General features: G+C 42.4%; 1 protein-coding gene across 4 annotated transcripts in view; it reads left to right on the forward strand.

Moving 5' to 3' along the window:
- The window catches only part of RALY (RALY heterogeneous nuclear ribonucleoprotein), a 206,819-nt gene that overhangs the window by 53,287 nt on the left and 127,972 nt on the right, over window positions 1-25,560 (forward strand). For 3 of the 4 annotated variants that reach the window (XM_082226474.1, XM_082226473.1, XM_082226475.1), the window contains one exon: window positions 15,275-15,371. The exons of the other annotated variant lie outside the window; for it this stretch is intronic. The gene's annotated coding sequence lies outside the window, so the exon portion shown is untranslated. The remainder of the gene's footprint in view (window positions 1-15,274; window positions 15,372-25,560) is intronic. 4 annotated transcript variants of the gene reach the window in all.

Below are 25,560 nucleotides of genomic sequence, written 5' to 3' on the forward strand. Positions count from 1 at the left end.
CACCAAAGACATTGATCTGGGAAGATGGAAATTTCAGAGCATCTTGAGGACGCCACATTGGCTACAGCCTGCCCTAAATCTTTCACCCAGAATCTTCTACCCACTATCATTCCTGGCTTCCATGCTGGAGTGGCCTTTTATCCCGGAGCTAAAAATAATTGAAAGGCATCAGCTTCGGGTGAGCCAAGGCAAGGAGGAAGTCCTTCTGCATTGAAAGGGGGAATCCAATACCCTCCAGTGCAGCTGGCAAAGGTCTGTCAATCAAAAAGGCAGCATTTGTGAGAAGCTTCCACTCTCACTCCCTGGAATGTCTGTGGCTAAATTAATAAATTGGCACAGTCTTTATCTTCTAATTGTCCCATTCTTGTGTCCAACTTGAAGAGTGCACATTCTTCTAGGCTTGTGGGTGTGTTGCTCGGGGCTATAGTGTAGTATAGTGGTTGGACAAGAGCTGGGGGGACCTGGGTTCAAATCTGTAATCAGACATGAAGGTCACTGGGTGACCTTGGGCCAGTCACAGTCTCTCAGATTGACCTCCCTGAATCTGTTGTTGTCATAATAAAATAAAAAACCCAGCATGGCAGTTCTTATTCATAGAATCTAGGTCCAGGATCCAGTGGTGTATCTTGGCGTCTTACATACCCACCAGATTTGGGTCCCTCCTGCCTCTTGCCTTCCATTCTATATCATAGTTGTGGTGCCCCTGAGGCTTAACGCCCAGTGCAATTTAAGCGGTTGCACGCCCCTAAATTTTCCTCTGCAGAATCTGAAGAGCCAGGCATCTGGTTCCATGTGCTCAAAGGGACTTTGGGCTTACATTTCTCAAATCACAGCTCCCATGTTACATGTCCAATTCAAGTTCTTGGGCTGAGTTAAATCAGCTCTTTGGACCCCAGACTAATCTCTCAAATGCCAAGGTGCTACTTGTGTAGCCAGTCCCGTGTGCATTTGTTGTTGTCGTTAAGATCTATGAATATTTGATAAATGTACTGCCTCTTAATAAACAACACATATCTCCTTTCAGATACATAAATATAAACGTGTTACTGAGTTGCTGGAAGAGAAACAATGAGCACGCATGAGATGTGACCTTTGTTGAAGCAGTCCCAGTGGAGACGGCAGTCATACAATCCCGCACAGACGCACATCAGCTTAATACAGGCAATATAATGCAGGCTCGTTGGTTTAAAATAGAAAAGTACATTGACCACTTGAATCCTTGGGTCATTTTACACCCGACAAGCATTTATTCCCAACCTGGCTCACTACATGGCCAAAATATTGCCAAGCCAAATTAGCTGCTTAATAGAATACATACAGTGTTTAAATGCTAAATAAATGCTGCCAGCAGCGGCTGTCTTCTACATCTCTGTGCCAGCAGATTGCTTAAGAATGTTGCTTAACTCTCAGGAGCTGAATATTCCTTTATTTATTGAAACAAAATTGTATACCACTTTTCACTTACAGATTTATAAATCTCAAAGCAGCTCGCAATCTAGCTAAATCTCTTAAAACTAAGAATTGACAACAGTTAAAACATGCAAGTGGTGATATGATTTCACTAGTGGAGCTAGTATTTGTGTATTTATGACTACTCTGGGGCTTACTATTTCCTCCATGATTCATGGTCTTCTTAGCTTTTGTGATGATGCCTTAGTTACTATTTATTATGGCTGGTGAGTGAGGCATGATTTGGCTAAAACTGGCAGAAGTAAGGGGATAGGCCTACTGGATTTAATTAAGCCCTAAACTCCTTCAGTTCAACCCCCCATGTGCTTGAGTAATCTTGCATAATTCTTAGCAGTCGGGGGTTTAATTGAAGGCAAGGTTTCTCCAAGGTTTCAGGTGCATCCAAACTGGTGCTTTTTTACACATTCTTCTCTTGACACACTCTTGATGAATTGATTCAGTCTTCATCAGCAAGCCTATGTACACTTACAGCTTACTCCCAAATAATTCTGTGAAGGATTGCAGGCAGTGCAAATCTTCTGAGTTGATAAAGCAAAATACAAAGTATCAGAGCAATCAGACAGCTGAACAATCCTTTTTCTCTTTGTTGCACCTTTGGGTTTCTGGTCCAGAACTGACCACAGGGACTGGTGACTGATGACCTCAGGGATCCTAAGCTTCAAAGCATACCCTACAGGTCTAGAGACAGGTAACGCCATCCCTGGACTGGTGTTGACAAATATTTCCCACACAAGTTGTTTCGATTAGTGTGTGTTGTCTTCCCTCTCTTGTGTAGCTTCACTTTCAGCTTGAAATATATCACTAGCCCTAGTTTGCCATGGCATGCAAAGCAACATGACATTCAAACCATAACTGGAAACCAGCTACAGATTTCCCAGTTCTGAATTATAGAGCTGGAAGGGACCTGAGGGTCATCTAGCCCAATCCTCTGCAATCCAGGAATCACAACTAAAGCATCCATGACAGATGGCCATCCACCTTCTGCTTAAAAGCCACCAGTGAATGAGAGTCCACCACCCACAGCTCATTTCAGATCCTCAAAAGCTATTGCTTGAACTGAGCTTGATACGAGGAGCAGGAGATCTCACTTTGTTTGCTTTCTTGGGTTATTAACCCTCTTCTTCTGATACACTATGCAGTTTGAAAGGGATGGTCTTACCTGATACAGTTCAGCTCCCAAATCCAGATCCAATGGACAGCACACAAGACTACTTTCCCTCTCCTTGCTCGTGTCATTTCTATAGCATCACATTTATTGCACCAGGAGGAAAGCAGCAGCACAAGGTGGATTTCTGAAGTATATGTCTATTTACAAGATGTGTGGTTGGCATTGCCGCAGTACCCTTGCTAGGACCTATGTGGGCTTCTTCCTCTGCTGGTGGGTTTCAAGAGCAGTTGTTGTTATTTAATAATATGCAGCAAGGTTTGTGGCAAGTGGAAAACAGGCCTGCTTAGTGTTACCCTGAACCCAGCAAGCATAGGGAAAGAAACCATCTTCTGCAAACCTCAGTAAAAGATCTTACCCTTCACCTCTACCAAAAATGCTGACTTTTTAAATAAAGGAGGATTTTCTTCCCATTGTGAAGCCATGTGGCCACTTAATGAGGTGGTGGTGTAGTTAGAGTCACACAGGCAATATTAACTCGGCTTCCAGTACTAGCTGAGCTAATAACTTCATATCCTAATACCCATCTGAGCAGCTGAAATGTTTTGCATTTTTTAAAGTCTATCTGCTGAGCCTGAATTAATGAGGGGTGTGCAGGGAGGGGGCTCTGAAAGCATACAGAGAGTGACTGATTAGTTCTACTGCACAGTGACAACAGACCCTGTCATGGACGCAGCCGCTGACCTTTCTTGAAACAGAACTGTATGTAACAGATAAGAATATTTAACAACAATTAACGTCATGTTGGTGGGGGGGGTGAAAGGCTCCATTGAAAATTCCACAGCAAATTGCTCAAGGAGAAATGTCAAGCCTCCTCTTCATAACTGCACCCTGCCTGTGATCCTGGAATTAAAAGGAAGGGGTGGGAAAAGAAGGCTCTCTGAAAAGCTTGGGTGAATGAAGAGCATAATACCTCACTACGTAGCAGACTTATTGGTTGTTTAAAAACCAAGCCATAAGAGAAGTTGACAGTTAAGCCCAAGGATACCTGGAGGAAAATGTGAGACAGGTGGGCCCTGCCCCTGTTCTGGCATAACTAATGCTAGCAGATGGCATCTTAGGTTTAAGGCAGGGCTTTCTAGAGTTTGGCCAGTGTGTGTGTGTGTGTGTGTGTGTGTGTGTGTGTGTGTGTGTTGTGTGCTTTTGTGGGTTGAAAGGATCTGTGCCTGAGCTGAGTCTTTTTGATTTGCTGTTTCAAAACTGGGCAGAGTCTCCCCTTCCTGGTGTGCTGACTGGAAGCAGTTCCTCATTAACTTGCTCTCCTTTTGTGGGCAGTGGAAGTTCAGTCTTCTTTGGAGGAGTGGAAAGAATGGGGAGGTGATGCCTTTGTTTTAAAAACAGATGTGACGGTTTACAGAGGTACCGGTGAGGAAAGAATATGTTTGGGAATAGCAGCAAGTATTGCTGATATTAATCCATCATTGGTTTAGCTCTCCTGCCCTCTATTGCACATAGTCCTGAGGTGGTTGTGGTGAACAGTTCCCCAAGCCTTGTTCTTCAGTATTAGCAGAGTATTATATCCCAACAAATATTCCCCACCTTCCTCCATCCTGAAGGTCTGGGCTGGGCACATCTGTGTGTGTGTGTGTGTGTGTGTGTGTGTGTGTGTGTGTGTTAAATTGGCATTTCCTCTCCCCAGGAAAGCCTGTGAGTAGTTGTCTGTGAATGGCTGAGGTGGCTGGATGTTCAGCTTGAACCTGAAGGCCTGTGAATTGGGAACAGATTTCCCTGCACAACTTGGGAATCTGACTAGAGAAACATATGAGGAATCATGTGATTCTAGAGAGCCAATCCAGTTTCACTGCCTTTCATATTGCTCTACTGCATGGCCACACTCTGTGCAACTGGTTGCTGAGGAAATCTAGAAGGCTAGTCTTCTGTGCTGTTAGAACTTCTTGTTTTGTCGACCTGTGGGTTTTTTTGCCAACTCTCCAAACATTGGACTTGATTGTGTTAACAGTTGGACTGGGCACCTGATGTGATGAATCTTTAACGTAAGCTTTGGCGTGAAGTAGTGATTCTGTAAGCAGGTATCGCTGGGTGGGGCCCCTCAGGCAGGTGGTAACAATTGGTCCCCAAAGTGGGAGCAGGTGATGGGGCTGGCTGGCTGCCAGCATCCCCTAATTCATAGAAATCTTCGAGTTAACCTGCCCGGGGGTGGGGCAGAGAATACACCATGGATGAGACTGCTGTTTGATGTTCTGTAGCTGGTGCCAGAGAAGTCGTCAATAAAGCCTGCTAACCCATTCAGTGCTTGCATGTGAGTGATTAGTAGCTGGAGGGAGGACACGGGAAAGAGACCCCCTCCTTGACAAGCTTCAGCATCCTTGGGAAATTACAATTCCTGGGATAGGTTTGGGAGGAGATAGCCATGACAAGTTAGACTGGCATAAAACTGATGTTCAAAATGTAGGCCTGTCTTCTATAGTGACAATCTTAAGTTCAGTTCTCCACTTTCCACATCAGTTTACAAATTTTCTTTTAAAAATTATTCATGAAGTTTGTCAGCATTTTCCTGTGCATTTTCCCTACTACAAATACTTTTCCATGCAATTTTGCCTAATATGCACATTTTCTGCAAGATATTTATCCTAATGAAATGCATTTTGTGTTCACCATAACCACCTTTTTATAAACACTCTCTTGTAATGGCACATTTTTCGACACATCATTTGGTTGGAAAATTGTATCACAACATTCAGAGAAGTGTGAATTTCAAAGGATAGTTGCCTTTTGGTTTGAATATTGTTTCAGGTTCTGCAAATTAGGTAGGTTTGCATGAGAAGGTGAACTGAATTTCTGTCCTTTCCCTATTCTTCTGTCACTGACTCTAACAAGACTATTTTAAAGGCTGGTCAGTAGGGTTGTTGTTTTTCAGTTAATGACCCTTACCTTGTCTTACAGAATGCCTTGAAAAGGTAGAAACCTGTGATGTGCTATGAGCTTTTATACTTAGCTCGTGTGTGTGTGTGTGTGTGTGTGTGTGTGTGTGGAGAGAGAGAGAGAGAGAGAGAGAGAGGAGAGAGAGAGACACTGTGCACACAATTTTAGACAACATCAATCTCTAACTGATGCTATTTACAGTTGCCAAGTAACAGTCACATATCCACGATTCAAAACATCAATAGATGTGGTCATTACTGTTATTAGGCAAATTTGACAAGATGTTTGTGGGGGTTCAGTATGGGGAGCTTCTGAGGAGGAAATTGTTCTGATCTTCTGTCACATCTATTCCAGATTACAATGAGATTGCATTTATGAATACTACTACTGTGGGATGGGGGGGAAAAGACCCTGACACAAATTATTCTCCCTTACCACTATTTGGATGCACACACATGGAAGATAAAAAGAAATCTTTCTTTTGCCTTTTTAAAATTAAGGGTGAATGTTTGAAACAAGATGGGGCAACCTGTGACCTGCTAAATGTTATAGGGCACCAACTTCCATCAACCCTAGCCAACATGGCCCATGGGCAGAGGTGATGGGAGCTGCAGACCAGCAACATCCACCCACCCCTCATCGAAAATCTCTCCCCTCCAGTTCCAGAGGGATAGTTGAGTTTGCAGTTCAAATTATATGAGAGCCTGAAGCTACTAATTGGATTTGCAAAAAAAATAATGTAATTATGGTCAGCAAAAATTATTTTGCGGCTCCCCTCAAGTCTCCTGACTTGAGCTCTTACCAACTGAGATGGAAAAAGAGTTAATCATTTCAACACTAGGCACTCATACCTTCGTTCCATTGTGCAGCTGCCAACTATTAATATTCAACCAGAGTTAATGGAGGTAATGTGATTTCCAGAGCTTCTCCAATACTTTCAGTGGGTGGACTGCAACATATCTAACCTGTCCCAGTTGGCTGATTATTCCAGCCAGTTCTGCCGTAATGTCCTTAAAATATTTGGCAGTGTTTATGTGGCTTTGGAGGAGTTACTGGAAAGGGCCATATCTCAGTGGTATTGCTGATTATTCTTTTATGCCAAGGGTTTCAGGTCGGAACAAATCAGGACAGATCCACACCACACATTTAAAGCACATTCAATGCACATCTGAAGCAATGATTTACCGCAAGGGAATCCTGGGTTTCCCCACACTCAGCATCCTTAACATACTACAGTTCCCAGGATTCTTTGTGGGAAGTCACATGCTTTCGATGTGTGTTGGGTGTGCTTTAATTGCATGGTGTGCATTTGCCCTCAGTCTTGTTCCAGTCTGTATCACTTTTGCATATACTTGCCCATTGCAACATCATCATCACTACTTACTACTGTTATTTACATTTGTATACTGTCCTTCATCTGAAGATCTCAGGGCAGTTCACAACATAAAAATACAAGACAAAAACACAAAATGAAAAATAAAAACAAGAACAAAAAAAAAATCTGCCGCCACTCCCCAAAACACATTTAAAAGGACATAGGATGTTAATCAGCCAAAGGCCTGGTTGAAGAGGGATGTTCTCACCTGGTGCCTAAAGGTGCATAATGAAGCCAGCAGGTGACCCTCCCTGGGAAGAGCATTCTGCAAATGGGGAGCCACTGCAGAAAAGGCCAGGTCTTGTGTTGCAACCCTCTGGACCTCTTGTGGAGGAACACACAAAGAAGGCCCTCAAAGGATGATCTCAGTGTCCAGGAAGGTTCAGATGGGGAGAGGTGGTCCTTGAGGTACTGCAATCCTGAGCTGTTTAAGACTTTATAGGTCAAAACCAGCACTTTGAATTGGGCCAAGAAACTAATTGGCAGCCAGTGCAGTCCAGTCAGGATCAGTATAATATGCTCAAACCATCTTGCCCTACTGAGCAACCCGGTTGCCAAATTCGGCAGCAGCTGAAGTTTCTGAACCGTCCTTTCCATCCCATTTCCCCATTAATGTGTGAACTGATATTGAAATCTATCCAAAAATTGTATTTTAAAACATTACCCCCACTGAAAAAATATATGTATAAAAACTTTTTTCTCTCAAAAAATGCACTTCAAATTTTATTTTCTCTCAAAGCATGCATTTCTAAGCATATTTTTTCACAGAACAGCAGAGAATAGTGTCAGGGTACTCAGGAAATGTACAAATGAGTGGATAACTTCCCATTAGCACAAGAGATGCAGATCAGATCAGTTCTTATTGTAATTTGCAAAGATTGAATTCTCAAGTATCCTTAGTTCTAGCTTCAGTACTTGTTATCTCAAAGAAGCAGGTAGGAGACACTGGGAAAGATGTGTGTCTGAGACCGTAGAGCACTGTTGTTAGTCAGAAAAGATGTTAATTCTATACACCAATGGTCTGACTCAATAAGGCAGCTGCATATGAGTTAGTGAGATTATCTGGTGTTTTGAGTAGAAATAGCCTCTTTGTCATTAGAATGCAAGGGCAAAATATGTCCCTTCATTCAGTTCAATAATATTGAGATGTTCAAATTCAACAGTCTTTGTAGTAATTGTGCCCAGAATCAGTTCAAGACATTTTGTTGCCAGAGACAAAGTGGTAAATAGCGCGCGCGCACGCACACACACACATGTATTTTGACACCTGAGGCAAAAAATAAAATAAAATCCTGTAAGCTCATTTCCTCCTGCATGGCAGAAAAAAAATACAACCATAATAAATTAAATAACACTCACTCTGCCTAGAGGCAGGGCCGGCTATGATTGTGCAAATCCTCCTCTTTCTACAAAGATTAAGATAAAACCATGTATACAATTTGATGTTAGTTTCTTCAAAACCATAAGACGCAGGACCTAATATCATGGAAACATCTGAAAGCAGGCACCAATACCTTTAGCATCACCATCTTCCACACACAAGTCAGCTGTTGCCTAAGTTTTGATGGCCTGTGTTGGCCATAATGGCCTATTTTATCTCAATAGTTGGGAACTGGGAGATTCTGCCTAGAGGCAGGATGTACCAATGAGCAGTATTTAGCTTCTTTAAAAAGAGAGGCTTACTCTGAAGCCTCCCTTGAAGTTCTACCTGTGATCACTGTAGATTTTGCAGGGTCTGGCTTAAGGTAAGAAAAGATCACTCCACTCATTCTAAGAGGCATTTGCTTTTCCTTACAGCCTGCATATAAGAGCAAAAATACTCTATGACTGAATATGAGAGACTCAGATTTCAGGGTTTGGCATCAGTTTATGAATTAGATTCCAGATCTGAATCTTGGCACCAGTAATCACTGGCTGAAACTGAGCAAATACATTTGTTTACTGTTGACGGCACAGCATCCCTTCTGGAATTGGATTTCGTTGCAAATTACATACTTGCATGGGCTCCCTGAGAGCAATTCTGTTTACTCTCCAAAATGGGTGAAGGGAAAACATATTCAGGATTGAATATAAATTTTGCAGTGTAAGAAATGTGCCAATTTTTTGTTGTTGTCCCCCCCCCATTATATCCATGATGTGAGCTTCCGATAGAGTCTATGGCATAGATATTTATGTAGCATAAAAGTAGGCTCTTAAAGTTACTTGCAGCTTTGCATTTGTGGAAAGAACATAAGATTTGGATATCTCAGCATAATAAAGCATTGCTGAAATCAAGCCTACCTTGATTTCAGCAAGGCATTCGACAAGGTGCCCCATCATATTCTTGTAAAGAAGCTGGTAAAATGCGCTCTTGACTATGCTACCACTCAGTGGATTTGTAACTGGCTGACTGACCGAACCCAAAGGGTGTTCATCAATGGTTCCTCTTCATCCTGGAGAAGAATGACTAGTGGGGTGCCACAGGGTTCTGTCTTGGGCCCGGTCTTATTCAACATCTTTATCAACAACTTGGATGATGGACTCAAGGGCATCCTGATCAAATTTGCAGATGACACCAAACTGGGAGGGGTGGCTAACACCCCAGAGGACAGGATCACACTTCAAAACGACCTTGACAGATTAGAGAACTGAGCCAAAACAAACAAGATGAATTTTAACAGGGAGAAATGTAAAGTATTGCACTTGGGCAAAAAAAATGAGAGGCACAAATACAAGATGGGTGACACCTGGCTTGAGAGCAGTACATGTGAAAAGGATCTAGGAGTCTTGGTTGACCACAAATTTGACATGAGCCAACAGTGTGACGCGGCAGCTAAAAAAGCCAATGCAATTCTGGGCTGCATCAATAGGAGTATAGCATCTAGATCAAGGGAAGTAATAGTGCCACTGTATTCTGCTCTGGTCAGACCTCACCTGGAGTACTGTGTCCAGTTCTGGGCACCACAGTTCAAGAAGGACACTGACAAACTGGAACATGTCCAGAGGAGGGCAACCAAAATGGTCAAAGGCCTGGAAACGATGCCTTATGAGGAACGGCTAAGGGAGCTGGGCATGTTTAGCCTGGAGAAGAGGAGGTTAAGGGGTGATATGATAGCCATGTTCAAATATATAAAAGGATGTCATATAGAGGAGGGAAAAGGGTTGTTTTCTGCTGCTCCAGAGAAGCGGACACGGAGCAATGGATCCAAACTACAAGAAAGAAGATTCCACCTAAACATTAGGAAGAACTTCCTGACAGTAAGAGCTGTTTGACAGTGGAATTTGCTGCCAAGGAGTGTGGTGGAGTCTCCTACTTTGGAGGACTTTAAGCAGAGGCTTGACAACCTTATGTCAGGAGTGCTCTGATGGTGTTTCCTGCTTGGCAGGGGGTTGGACTCGATGGCTCTTGTGGTCTCTTCCAACTCTATGATTCTATGATTCTATGATCATGATGTACATCGGCCTTCATCAGTGTGGTGACCTCTAGATGTTTTGGACTACAACTCCCATCAGCCCCAACTAGTGCAGGTTGTCCGGAGGGCACCAGGTTGATCCACAGCACTGCAGTGGGCCTAACATATGATAAGAGAGCAGTGAATGGCTTGTTCAGCTCTGTAGCTGAAGTCAGCATCAGAGAAAAGAGACAGCATTGCAAAGACAGAGACAGGGAACCCAGCAAGCAGTGGCGGAGGAAGGGGGTGCAGGCTGCCCTGGGTGTCATCACGGAGAGGGGGGTGACAAAATGACATAAATATGAGTTTTTTTAAAAAATTGGGCTCATGAAACTTTTTAGTTTAGTCAACAAACATAACAAAACTCAGCTGGCACTGGGTGCCACACCGCGGGGGCCGGCACTTACCCCAGGGCCTGCAGCGTGCCTGAGCCACACGTCTCTCCTGGGAGTGACCTGGTGGCTTGAGCACCTGCAGGCTCCGTGCTGCCTGAAACGGCAGCATGGAACTTGTGTCTGCCCTCCGCCTCTCCCTCAGCTGCCCGACAGCTGAGTAGGAGGCGGCGGAGAGGATCCAAGCAGTGCGGCATGCCCCCATGGGCGGCTTACCGTGCCCCCGGCTGCTGGACACGCACGCCGCACCCGGCATCCGAGCGGCTAGCTCCGCCACTGCCAGCAAGCACAGTTAACAAACAAAATGCTTCTTTAAAATGTGAGAAGACACTCTGCAAAGTTCAGCACTGTCGATGATTCAATATGTGTCTGAATCTCACACCTACTAAATAAGCGTAGACGAAGGTTACAGGAGTAGATAGCTCCTAATTAGAACATTTGAATATTGATTTAGAGAGGGGGAGGAATGCTAAATAAAGTGATTGTTTGTAAAGTTGATCTGCAGTGAACTTTCTCCCCCAAAGCTGTATAAGCTCGGATTGCTAATCCGTAATTGACCCGGCGTTTTGGGAAAAGACAAACACAATTGCAGGTTTATTAAATGACTAATCAAGTGTTCATTGGCAGTGGTGGGGAACCAGGGGATCCAAGTTGGCCCATGAAGCCATTTTCCCCATCCCATGCCTTGCGATGTTATCTGATGGGCAGGAGGGCATGGTTAAATCCTTCATTGGCTGGGCATGCTTGCTTCCAGCAGGGAATAGGGCCACATAGCCTAACTGAGTAGCATTTATCCACCATTCGTCAGCTTGTGAGTGTAGATTAAATCCTGCTCAGTTCAGCAGGATTCCATGGAAACCTTCCTGATTCAAGAAAGGATTTGCACAGAAACCCCTGCTCAGATGAAGGAGGGGACTCTCCATTTTAACAAGAGATTCCCCATGCAAACTCCTTTCTCTTGTGTGTGTTTGGTGCCATTTTTGGATACATCAGCGATGACACCCTGGACAGTGAAAATAGAGAAAATAATGTTACAGTTTTGAGCGCTGTGAAAATGTCGTTTCAGCAACAGAAACCTAATGTTCTTGTGCATGAAATGTGCAGAATTCAGGTGACAGATGAGAAACAGATGTGCCTATATGTCCTTTTTGGGAAGATCCTAAGTGATGTTAATGATGCAAGAGCCAGGAAAGGAAGCCAGATGTCCTGACGCACTCTTCACCAGTAACACTAATCTCCTCCAAGTAATCTATGTGAACAATGCAGCTGAAAGTGAATCACCGAAGTAGCCTCCGTGGTTCACATCATTACAACTGGGGGATGAGTCATCTCTCCAGCCCGTACTGTAAGGCATGCACAATAAAAAGGGGCAATTTACTGGCTTTTATCAATTCAATTAGAGAGTGTTTTCAGTAACTGAGAAGGAGCAAGCAGGGAGCTGAATAAATCTCAACGTTCCTGCAGTTGTATCCAACATCACCATTGCTCTGATGTTACCGCATTAATAGATGTGATGGAAATCTTCTGAACTGTGGAATGCACCAGAAATGTAACCCCTTAGCCAGCCAGGGCTGTTTGTACCTAAACAGTCAAGAAAACTCAGATGCTGAGTATCATAGAAATCAATGGGGTTCTTTGGAAATGACTGTGGAAGAGCATTATTTCATGCAAGGATGGGGGCTTCTTTCAATCCAAAGGCTGTGTTCCTTCATAGGCAGCCTTCCAAGAACCACATATCAGTGATGGTTGGGGACACAAGCAAAAAGTGGGTGAGGTTACATATGTGGCGCTTAACTTTCCTGAGTAGGCTACATTCCAGCCACCTGGACATTGAAGGTTCCTACACAGCCACCCACTTCACACATATTTCCATATTTCTCCAGGCAAGCAAGAAGCTTTCAAGGAGGCATCCCTGCCAGACAAAAGCAGCTGGAGAGAGTGCAGGGCATGGATGGTGAAAGGGGCTTTGCCGGGTGGAAAGCCCTGAGTGCCAGTGAGAGAGAGAGTCCACAAAACAAAGCAGTGAGCAAGAATATTATGAAGAATGTGCATGCATTCCATTAGTGTATAATCTATGTACATAGCAGGGGGAGTGGGATCATGCCTACTGGGTCCTCCCTCTTCCTGTGTTGACATGGCATTAATTGTCAAAGAGCAGCTATGCATACTAACTTCATCTGCAAATTCTGTTCATGTATTTGGGACTCATCTGTTGGAATAATTTCTACTCACCCTGACACAGCCTGAGGCTACAATCCTAATCATGTCTACTCAGAAGGAAGTCCCATGGAATTCAATGGGCCTTGCTCCCATGTAACTGGGATTAGGATTACATCCTAAGTACATACAGTTTCTACAGATCTATGATCTACACACTACTGGAATTTTTAGTCTGATGCTTGCTGTCTTCTAATTATAATTGCTGATCATTTTATTTCACAAGGGGAAGTCTTGTTTCTAATTTAACTCATTACATTTTAGTGTATTTCTTAAATGTAAGTCGATTTGATTGTCTCATCCGAAAATCAAATTATAAATAATGAACTAAACTAAAACTAAACCCTTTTCGCAGGTTGTGCTGAATGGGTTGGAAGCAGACTTAGTCCGTAGATCTGCTGAAACCGATAGGACTTAAATTAGTTGCATTTGCCTTGCCCCACTGATTTCAATGGATTTAGTCTAAGGATGAAAAATTCTGGATCCAAACCACTGTTTGCAGGAGAAAAAAGTGAGGTCAGGGGGTAACAGCTCCAACTATACATATATCTGTAGAAATGAGAGCAGCCAAATATTCACTCCATTTACCAAAGATACTTGCTTTGAAGGCTGGGAGTGTCTGTGTGTGAAAACCCTGGATGCGGGCAGCATAAATGTCAACAAGCCACATTTCTTAGAGTAAATTAAATGTTTGGATATAAGAACTGACCTTGACTGCATCTCTTATATGCAATCAGGGTCCCACTTGCTTCTCATCCTGTATCAACACATAACATGTAACCAGTTCTGCTGTTGTGCACTTGTAAACTAAGTGAGATTCCAGCAAGGCAGGTGATCTCTCAGTAAACATGTAATCTCTCACTGACACATTAAGCACAAGTGTCCTCTTTGCTAGAAGGTTTGCTCTGCATTCCTCTCATCACTCTTCAGTTTAAAACTTTAGCCCCAGTGAAATGTTGTGAAATAATCCAGAGAACCAAATATGGATTGAGTCCTTAATTATAGAAGGAGTAAGGAGAGGCTTCTGTCTGGTTTATTAGACCGATGAGCTGACCTTCAACTTTTAACATTTTATAATAAAGGGCATGGGTTGGACTACTTCAAATTAGGCAGTTTGGGTGTTGATTTTTTCCTTAATTTAAAAAACATAAAAGTGTTGTTTCTAGATTCACAGAACACTATACATTTTTGAAAGTTGTTTGTTCACCATGTGTTTGGACACCCTGTAAGATATCATAACCAATTTTTGTAGGATGGTTCCTGAGATAAAGGAGCAGGTTTTCACCTGTGTTTGGCCACAGTTTTATGCCATTTGAATTAATATGGCAGACTGAGCCTTATAAAAGTGTTTTGATCTTAATCACCGATTTCAAAACTTAGAATTTCCAAGCAACACCAGGTAAAAGACTGCTAGAATAATATAAAAATGCACCATCAAGTATGAAGAGTAGAAATGAGTACCCACATTCCTTCAACCTACCTTTCAGTCACCATTAAGGTCCATGTGAGAATGAGCCACATACACACATGTTCATTCATCATTCAGCTACTACAACACCACATGAAAACTTGCTTGGCCATCAGGGATCAAACACTGCATGTAGAGCTTTCATGTTTCCTAACACCACTTCAAACACTTTCAAAGGAAGCAATTAACATGTGTGATGGCATACCAAGTGATATGTGTGCATGTGTGATCCAGCTCTGAATCAGCTCTGAGAGAAAAAAGTTGTTGCATGCATTATACTTCAAAACCACCACTGTCTTGAAATAACAGTTGGGTGTGAACAACACTGTGAGCTTGGACATTTTGACTTTCTACTGCTTTTTCTGTCTGTGTGCTATTGGGCTTGAGGGGCATATCCAGTTTCATTATGGGGCAAAGTGGTCTAGAACACTGTGAACTCTTCCAGCCAGGGCTTTTCACCACAATATATTTTTTTCACAAGGGCACAGGTGTTTGTGCGAGAATCCAGGAAGAAGACATGGCTGGCTTAATGGCTGTCTGAATAGGAGTGTACTGCATTACTACATTTTGTTGCAGGTCCCACCTGGAATATGAATCATGCTTCTGATCCATGGGGGACCACTAAGATGATCTCACTAAGATGCCTGGGACATACTGGGGAAGGCGATCCAGACCTTTCCTAATGAACCCTTTCTCTGCCTCAAAAAAGGGATGGCCTGCACTGCTACATCAAAGAGGTCCTATGATCTAGCTCTGCAAATTCATGCCAACACACTTCAAGTACTGTTGTGTGTATAATGTAGTAGATAGATGACAAAACATTGGATTGTATGTCATGCTTGGTAATGGTTTCCTATGTCCTGTTTATTGTAGGTAAATCCAGGTCTATAAAGGGTTACCACGCCAGTTGAGCCCCCCTACCTGGTGGGCAAGGAGGAACTGCACTCTTGTACCCAAAGCACCATTCCTGGTGAGTGATTTGACACAATTCAGTTTAAGGTTAGCCAGTAAATTTGCATTCGCGATGTAACTACTATTGTTGTGGGGAACTAAGAGTGTTATGAGACAAGATTATGTGATCTCTGAACAAAGGCTGTGGAAGGGAGGAGGTTTGTTCTATGGTTAGCAGGGCTGATCTAAGACATTTGCTAGCTGAGGTGAATGACAAGATGGTGCCCCCTCTACACACACGTATTATGTGCATGAAACTGACTAGCAGTTGAATCTTCAACACTGTCAATGGGGCTACATCCTCCACAGCACTTGAGGGTGGCAGAGCAGCTTAGGGGCACAGGGCAGGCATGCTCACTAGCAGTCTATCTTCCTGCTCCTTTACTGCCTGAGGCAGATGTATCACCATGCCTAATGGCAGGGCTGGGCATGATGGCTTGGCATATTCAAATGTAGAAAGCAAGCCTTGAATTTTTCAGTTATTTGGCAGGGGGGTTGAATCTTGTCAATTCAGGAACATGTATCAGATTCATGTATCAGATTCGTGAACATACCGAAACAGCATGGAGCTTTATGAATGACAAGTAGAAGCAACCAATTATTGTGTACACGGCGAGTGGGAGAGAAACCACTTTATTAAGTTTTGAAGGATCACAAAGATTCTGTAGCATCTGGCCCATAACCTTTCTTGTGTCTAAGTTTTATGCTGGCAAAGCCAACAATGATTTGTGTGTGTCATCTCTAGTGTCTGAAACAAACATTCCTGCCCTGAGAGTGCCCTTTCAGGTACCTCTGGTGTCTATGAGCTCAGTAAGCTCAATCACAGTGTCTAATCACAAATTAATCCAGACTCTAATCACTTGTCCCAGTCATTTATCACATGTTGCAGTTCCTGTCTACCTTGGATTAATATTGCATTCTATACCCTTTTAAAGTGGTGGCCTGTCTGCGACCTCTGTAGCCCCCACTGAAGGAAAAGTGAACTGCATTCCAAAAAAAGACATGCAAGAGAAGGGTAAATAGGAAAGTGAACAGTTTTTAAGCTGCCTTTGGTCAAATGCTGCCTGAAATTCATGCATTTGAGTTAACTGATATCATATCTCTCACTGAAGCTGTCTATTGAACTGAAAAAGATGCCCATGTACTGAAACCAATAAAACGTTGGTCATGTGGACAGTAACTGTTCATATTTCCCTTATATGGATCTGGAGGTCTTTGTCATGGGGAGAAAACTTTGAGAAGAAGAACATTATTTTAGGCAACCGCAGAACTCTCACTCTTCAGGGCATCAGCTGATGTCATAAGCCAACTTTAGAAATACAACTTGAGAAAGGGACACATTAAGCAATGCAGTACAATGCTAATCCTCTTGACCCCCGGGTCAAGCACAACTATTAATAAACGCATGCTCTGTATCTTTGACTCTAGCAAAAGGGTGTTCTGTACATACACATAAACATGTACTTGGAATGGCTACTGGGTTCAGTCAAGCTTCTGATGAATATATGCCGCCTTTTTCTAAAAGGCTTTTTTCTACAAAGCTGTGTTGTAAAACATAGCTTTGTTTGGATATTTGTCTTTCTATATAAAGGTAAAGGTAAAGGTACCCCTGCCCGAACGGGCCAGTCTTGACAGACCCCAGAGTCTGTCTTTCTATATACTGGCCTTTTAAAAATAACTCTAGATGTTGCTGCCTTAATTTTGATTATTTTAAATCACTGTAGTTATTTGGTTTTATGGTTCTGAGGACTGCCTGAGGCAAGCAAGGCCTCCAAAGATGGCATATAAGAATTTTCCATAATATGTTTTGCCTCATGAAAATATTGGTGAATAAACACATCATGGCTTAGCTATATAATATTTGCGCTCCGTCTCCCTGAGTGTGATAGTATTTTTTCAAAAAAAAAAACACAACAAAAAACGTAGCTTTCTTATTGGGCTTCTAGAGTGAGTTAATCGAGAGTGCTGTAAAATTATAGATGAGAAGGTGCCAGATCAAAATCTATATTGGGTAGTGATCTTTTGCCTCAGGTATGTTATCTTATATTGGTAATATTTATCAGCCAAATAATTATGGCAAAGTCTTAATTAGCCAAAATATTTGGTCCAGTGTTACCTAGGCACCAAAATGCCTCTCTGCTATCTCTCCCTGCTTATATCTCCACTGTGTCCTTGGCTTCCAGCACCTTAGGTACCCACTAGAGTATATCACAAAACCAATTGGAATGGGCAGGTCACCATTAGTTCTGAGTGAATCTCAAACCATACATATCCCTGCTTACTGAAGGGAAACAGTATATAGGAACCAGAAATTGTGGGGGTTACTTTAGAAGCTAGAAGGAACTGGTGCATAAAATAAAATGCACACTATTTTGAGAAACAGTAATTTAGGAAATAATGGCAGGTCTGTTTAGAGGACCTTGTTTGGTAGGATGGTTCTTTTTTCACCTATCATGGAGTAAAAATACTTCTTCCTTATTTCAGTCTCTATATTTTGGCAAAATACCAATAGTAAATATTTTGTCTGTTGAGGTCCACTGTAGAAGCTGGTATGATATTTGGTCCAGTGGATCACAGTTTGTTCTGATGATTGCTGAATGACTTTTTGACTCCTTGTCAGTCTGCTACAGATTAATCCAAAGTCCAACATGTGATGTTCTAATAAAACAAGGAATAAAACAAGGAATTGTTTTCAAAAGTCTTCACCCAAAGCCTCAACGAGGCACAGGTGGGGTTTTTTACCATCGTTCCTTCCTGTTGAAGGCCAAGACCCAGGTAGAGAGAGTTAAATACTGGAAGTAACCCAGATCTTGTTAATCTAATTTTTATCTGAAAATGGAAGTGTGAGTGAGTGAGGCCTAAGTCACCTATGCACACTTCAGTGTAGTCACTGTTTGAAAATGCAGCTTTATGGAGATAATGCCATATAGCGAACCTGTTCATGCAAAGGGGCTCATCCACATGGTTCTGGCAATTTGGTCAGGGTGGTGTGGTGGTTAGAATATTGGACTAAAACTGAGAAGCTCTAGGTCCAAATCCCCAATCAGTCATTAAGCCCACTTGGTAACTTTTGGACAGCTACTGTTTCTCAGCCTAACCTAAATTACAGGGCTGTTGTTGGGAGAACCGTGTACAATGTCTTGAGCTCCTTGGAGAAAACATAGGATTTGAATGGAATGCATGTTCACAATGCTGGCACAAGCCTTACACTGTTTCTACTGGCATTGTGAAAACCATCCAAACCACTGTGGATGAATTAACTGAGCAAAGGGCCAACCACAAGCAAATGGCTTTGACTCAGGCATGTAGAAACTGAACTGGTAGTATTCCTTGTGTGTTTATTCATTTGTCAGCCTCTTCAGCCCACCTTGTATACCGGCTGCATCTTTGGGGATAACTGTGCATTAAAAAATATATTTCAGAAAGCAAACAATAATTGCTTTTGGGAGAGCTTGCTCAACATCAGTTAGGAATTTGTGCTGCATGTGGAGCTGCTCTTGGACATGGTCTGGAAACTCCAGCTGGTGCAGAATGCTGATGGGGACAGATAGCTGACAACATGTGACAGCTTTGCTAAAATATCTGCATTGGATGCTGATATGTTACTGGGATAGGTTCATGGTTCTTGTATTAGTATACAAAGCCCTGAACACCTTGGATCCATGAAACCTTAATTACCACCTGAGCCTGTTTATCCCACTGAGATCATCCAGAGATGATTGTCCCTTGTGTTACCAAGGTCTGCCTGGCTTCAACTAGTAGCTGGACATTCAATGTTGCTGCTTCCATTCTGTGGGATACCCTTCTAATGCAGATTCAGCAGGCATCCTTGCAGTCTGAAAGGCCTCTTGGTCTGTTTCATTTTCTCTTTTACCTGAGTGGCCATTATAGAAATACTTTTAAAAATATAATAAAGTAAATTTACAAGTAACATAATTATTATAATAATAGCCTTTTGTAATCTCACTGTACGAAGCTTTCACCGGACTTATCTGAAGGCTCGTGATAAGAAGTGACTGACAGTAACTGCACTGATGTATCAGGTATGACATGTGGACCAGGAAATACAAAGAGAGAAATGAAGTTTCATAATGTGTTTTGAGAGGGGCAGGCAGACAGACAGAATGGACAAGTGCTTTCGGCAGCAAAATTTTAACTATGGCATTTTGCTTCTTGACAGACCAGCATTTCTTTTTAATGGAGTGCATTGCTAATTTCACGAGATTCCCAATGTCCATTCTTCCCATAATTTTCTTTAAATATATACCCCGACTCTTAGCATATCAACACAAATGTACCGTATCAGGAATACATCTCAAGTGATGTGAAAATTTTCAATTTGCCATTTCTTTTGCTTGATGCATCACAACACCTATGGCATCTCTGCCTTTTCACACAGCCCTGGGCACATCAGAAACATGTGGTGTAGTGGACAGGGCTGGATTTCTTTCAGGGAAACCTGGATTTAAATTCCTGGCCAAACATCAAGTTCCCTGAATAGCTCTAGGCTAAAGTTGTGGGTGGTTTTCAAATTCCAGAGATGCTATTCTCCCCCTCCCACTTTTGCATAAGCAAGTTAGCAAGGTCAGAGGCACATATGATAAAGATAACGTGCCTCTTCTGAAAAGGAACTATATTTATTTGTTTAAATTTACATTATAAGAACAATAAGAAAAAGAGAAAATATACCAATGACAGGGAAAGGGAAAAGCACTCCGTAATGCTAGGTTCAAGACTGATTCTGATAAATATCTTGATATGGTAAAGTTCAGGTGCTTTTGTGGGACGAGATGGCGCATGTTGACTTAACTCCATCTCTTGGCATCATTTAAAATATGGGATAGGGATATTCATAATCCTATTATGTGAGAGTGTTCATAATATTTGATTACCCTGCCTAAATTTTACAATCACAACTTTACAAAATGGATATGTGACTCACAAGTTGAGGCTGCAGTCTTAATACCGTAGAGAAAGCCCAGAAATACCTTTGGGACTGAAATTATTAGAGACGGGTTAATAACATCTTTATTTTTCCCCTTAAGTGCCTTTACATTTCTCTAGTGTTGCCCTCTTATGTGGATAAATATTCTTCCATACACATGAGACACTAGCTTTAAGGCACTATTTACTATTTAATTACACAGTAGTGTTCTTTAGGAAACCAAACTCCCATTCTACAGAAGATCCTCGTACCTCAGTCAGTATGCATTTTAATTTTTAATCAGTACAAAAAGTGGAAGCATAGCAGGCAACATCTTCTGCAGAACAACATTTTGGGTTCAAATGAAAATGGTAACATCTGAGGCTAGCTTCAGTTGCTTACTGGAGAATAAATACTTCCTGGTTTTGAGTATGTGGTATCATTATTCAAACTATCACCAAAATGGCATCGACAAACAAGCATGAAGTATTAACGGGCTTGGGGAAACCACATGGTTTGAGGTAGTATAAAACATAATATAAAACATAGTATAAAAATAATGCTAAAAGGGAGGAGGGACTCAAGAACATCTCAGTGGGTACAGATTGCTGATTGCTGGGGTGGATGGGAAACATGGGTACATTGTGATTGGTTGGCTGGCTTTTACTCTGAGCAAGTACACTTTACACTGTTGCATTTTGTGGTTGGTCCCTCGTGTAACAATCCCAAAAGAAAGGAAGATACTAAACCACAAGGAAGATACTAAAGCAGCCTGAGATTCTTCAATTCCTTCACACAAGTTCCTTTTCTATGGTTACCCAATAAAACCAAAAGCAAAAAAGCACACCTCTCTTCCTTGTAGATCTGAATGTTCCCTAACAAAATGAATTTCAGTAGGGACAAATGTAATGTCTTGCACCTCGGCCAGAATAACCAGCTACACAAATATAAGATGGGGGCACCTTCCTTGCCATTAGTACATGTGGAAAGGATCTAGTGGTCTAGGGACCACAAGCTTGTCATGAGTCAACAGTGTGGTGCAGCAGCAAAAAAATCTAATGCTATTCTTACCCTCATCCATAGAAGTATAGTGTCCTGATCAAGAGAAGTCATAGTTGCGCTCTATTCTGCCTTGGTCAGACCACACCTAGTGTACTGCATCCAGTTCTGAGCACCACAATTTAAGAAGAGCTGGAATGTGTGCTGAAGAGGGTGACCAAGATGATCAAGGGTCTGGAAACCAAGCCTTATGAGGAATTGTTGAGGGAACTGGGTATGTTTAGCCTGAGTAAGAAGAGACTGAGAGGAGATATGATAGTCATCTTCAAATATCTAAAGGGCTGTCACATGGAATGTGAAGCAAGCTTGTTTTCTCCTGCTGTAGAGGGTAGGACCCAAAACAATGTATTCAAGGTACAGGAATGGACATTTTGACTAAATGTCAGGAATAGCTTTCTGTAAGAGCTGTTTGACAGTGGAATGGGCTCCCTTGGAAGTTGGTGGACTCTCCTTCCTTGGAGGTTTTTAAGCAGAGGTTGGATGGTCATCTGTCATGGATACTTTAGTTGAGATTCCTGCATTACAGGTGGTTGGGCTAGCTGACCCTTGAGGTCCCTTCCAACTCTATAATTCTGTGACTCTATAGGGCTTCCAGAACAAATCTTCTTGCAAATAACGTGTAAATGAGTTCTAACACTGTGCTATATTGTGCTATATTTCTGGAAGCTGCTGTTGTGTGAAAGCACTTTTAGATAGGACCATTTTGTATTATGTCATACACCCACAGCAGCCATTTTGTGACTAGAGGCCATGGCACTCTCCCAAAATTCCAGACGTGAACACTGGATCCTGAATTGATAGACCCTGAATAAGCACATGAATAGAACAGAGATCTGAGGTGCATTTGCCTAACATTCACATGCTCCTTATAAGTCTAAATGAATCCCCTTATGTTCAACTATAGATGCAAAGGGTGCCACCACACTGTTGGGAACCCTGGAAAGCTTTCCCTCCTCATTGTATATGAAACTACTTAAGTTGGCAAGAATCTGTTTTGTAAACCTGATCCCTGTTTACTGTATTGCTCTGGCTCTCTCTTAAGCTGTGGGAAAGACTAGGCACCAACCCCCATCAGCCTTACTTCCTGGTAAACGTGCATAGGATTGGATGGTGTTTTACTCAATTGAGTGAGGCAGAGGTAATGGCTGTTCTGCTTTGCTTATACTGTTGCTGCATCTCTGCACACAGATTCTTCACGGTTTAAAGAAATTCTGCTTAATTTAATTTCATCATGTGGAAGACAGTCTAATTACTTGATCACCTGTTTCTGACTTGGTGTTGAATTCTTTTTGCATTTCTGATTTCCCCCTCTGGGACATGTATCTTCTTGCTAGCATCTGTTTCCCATACTCTTTTGTGAACACAGAAACTGATGATTAATTTAAGAGGGGTTCTGCCACGGTTGGTGGGCTTTAAATATGTCCAGTCCTCCTTCTCCACTTTTAGGGTAGATTTGCAAATACTGCAATTTTTGCAAGGACAATTATCCTCTTGAAAATTAGTTTACCTTCCTTTTAAAAAATAAATAAATACAAGATTTGGGCCAGTAGGCAGTTTCACATTTGTAACAGACGACAGTGTTTCATCCAATTGTGTATGCTTAAAACATAATTGTAGGCTACAAAGAAATCTGTGCAATTAAAGCCCGATGGAAGTGAACTTAGAGAGAAAAGCAACTTTGGGAGGGGGTGGTAGAGAAGCAGCTGTGGGGCCTTAGCCTCTGCCCCTCACTTTTCCTGTAACTTCTTTCCCATGGCTCCCCTGTTTTCCTCATCTGGGCCTTGCCAGCTGAGAGTCACCTCCCCACCCACCCTGCCTGAAATTCTGTGTTCTAAATAACAAGCTCATTGGAGCTCTCAATGTTTGATTCAAATTTTTCATACATGTATACTCTCTTGCGGGTGGTGCTGTTGTCTGAACCACTGAGCCTAGGGCTTGCCGATCGGAAGGTCCCAGCTCCTGCCAACTTAGCAGTTCGAAAGCACATCAAAGTGCAAGTAGATAAATAGGTACTGCTCTGGTGGGATGGTAAACGGCGTTTCTGTGAGCTGCTCTGGTTTCGCCAGAAAGCGGTTTAGTCATGCTGGCCACATGACCCGGAAAAACTATCTGCGGACAAACGTCAGCTCCCTCGGCCAGTAAAGCAAGATGAGTGCCGCAACCCCAGAGTCGTTTGCGACTGGACTTAACTGTCAGGGGTCCTTTACCTTTTACCTTATTTATACTTTCTCCAGTGAATTGAAGCCAAAACAGTGCCAGTTATTTGGCATAGGGAAAACCTATGGTGTTTGGAGATAAGGATTTAAAGGACCTTTCCCAGTGGCCTTAAATGTATACAGTAAGCCCAGACCCAAGTCTTATGTGACCCTTGCTAAGTGCCTTAATGTAATGGCCACTCAAAATGGAGCATTTTTGCTATAAGTGTATAGTTGCATCAGCCCATTTTCTACCACTGTGATATATGTGATGCAATTAATCTTCTTTCCAATTTCTGCAACACCAAAAGAAAGAAATGATTTGTTTATTTAACTCTACATGCACACAGGTCCACACACATAGGTGTTAATGATATCACTACCAATGGTAGAGTAGTTCTAGAGCAGTAAGAGCTGTTCAGCAGTGGAAGAGTCTCCCTCGGGAGGTTTTTTAAGCAGAGGTTGGATGGCCATCTGTCATGGATGCTTTAGCAGAGATTCCTGCACTGCAGGGGGTTGGACTAGATGACCCTTGGGTCCCTTCCAACTCTAAGATTCTATGGTTTAAAGCAGGGGTCTGCAACCCACGGCTCCAGAGCCGCATGTGGCTCTTTTACACCTTTGCCGCGGCTCCAGGGCGGATACTAGCGAGGGGAGGAGGCGCATTGTGTGCCCCAACACTCCCCACTGTGGCGGGCGCTGTTCTGGCTGTGATGTCGCATGGGGGCAGTGCATGCGTTAGTCACGCACCGTCCCGACATCACCTTCCCGCCCGCCCGCTACATTGTAAGGGGCATGTACGCTGGTCACTGTTTTGAAGGGGAGTGAAGAACACACACAAAAAAAAAGGTAACTTGTTAATTTAATGTTTATTTCTATGAGGAGGAGTAAATCTGAGGGGTCAAACAAATAAATAATAAAAAGTGACAAAAAAGTTATTTTTTTATTGACGGGTTTTGCGGCTCCCAGTTTTTTTTTCTTCGGAAACGGGTCCAAGTGGCTCTTTTTGTCTTAAAGGTTGCAGACCCCTGGTTTAAAGCAACCAAATTTTTCTTCATTGCATTGGTTATTTTACGCCGGGCTGTATATTGTTTTAATTTGCAGTTATTGCTCCTTGGCTGTGAAATTTGTTTTGTTTCGATTTTGTATGCACTATTGTGTTTGGCTTTTGTAAACTGCCTAGAGAGAACATTGTACCACAGTGTGTCCTAAAAATCTTTAAAAATGCATAAATAAAATAGAGCAAGGTGAATGATGATGAATCTCCACCCCCCCTCAAACAAAAAAAAAAGCCCAACCCCAGAGGAACAAATTATGTACAAATTATCTACAATTATGTAATTTTGAGTGAAGGAATTACTCTGGATATTTTTTGTCTTCTAATTGCCCTGATTACCATAATTAATATGAGCTATCAGACAATTCTGGAAGCAACACAACTTGCATATTTGGCATGGAGATCTAGTACAAAATGTACCCTGCTTTACTAATCAGTTAATCTCATGGGAGGCTGGCCCACTAGGGTGAACAGGGCACACTTCCTTACCAGCCTCAGCCTACTGGCTTACTTACAACTAGACCAGTGATTGGCACATTTGGAAGTCAGCAGGGAGGAGGTTAGGGACAAAACTAGAGTTAGTTGGCTCTGCTTATCATTGCCTCCCACTTTGCCTGTTATTGTCATCACTGCTTTCTTCCCTACCAGCCACCACTGATAAATCCAGAGTCAGTGTGGTGTAGTTGTCAGAGTGGCATACTAGGACCTGGGAGACCACAGTTCATTTTCCACACAGCCAGGAAGCTCACTGGCTCACTCTTGCATTGAACAAGAGTTTGACTCGATATATATATAGCAGCTACTTATTTTCCTATGAAATCTGTTTTTGGGTGAAGATAGAGCTTTATAGTGGTACCTCTAGTTATGAACTTAATTCGTTCCAGAGGTCCTTTCTTAACCTGAAACTGTCCTTAACTAGAGACGTGCTTTCGCTAATGGGGCCTCTTGCTGCCGCTGTGTTGCCGACACACGA

Source organism: Podarcis vaucheri (genome assembly GCF_965113315.1).
Source record: "Podarcis vaucheri genome assembly, chromosome: 6".
In the NCBI taxonomy this organism is placed as follows: Eukaryota; Metazoa; Chordata; class Lepidosauria; order Squamata; family Lacertidae; genus Podarcis; species Podarcis vaucheri.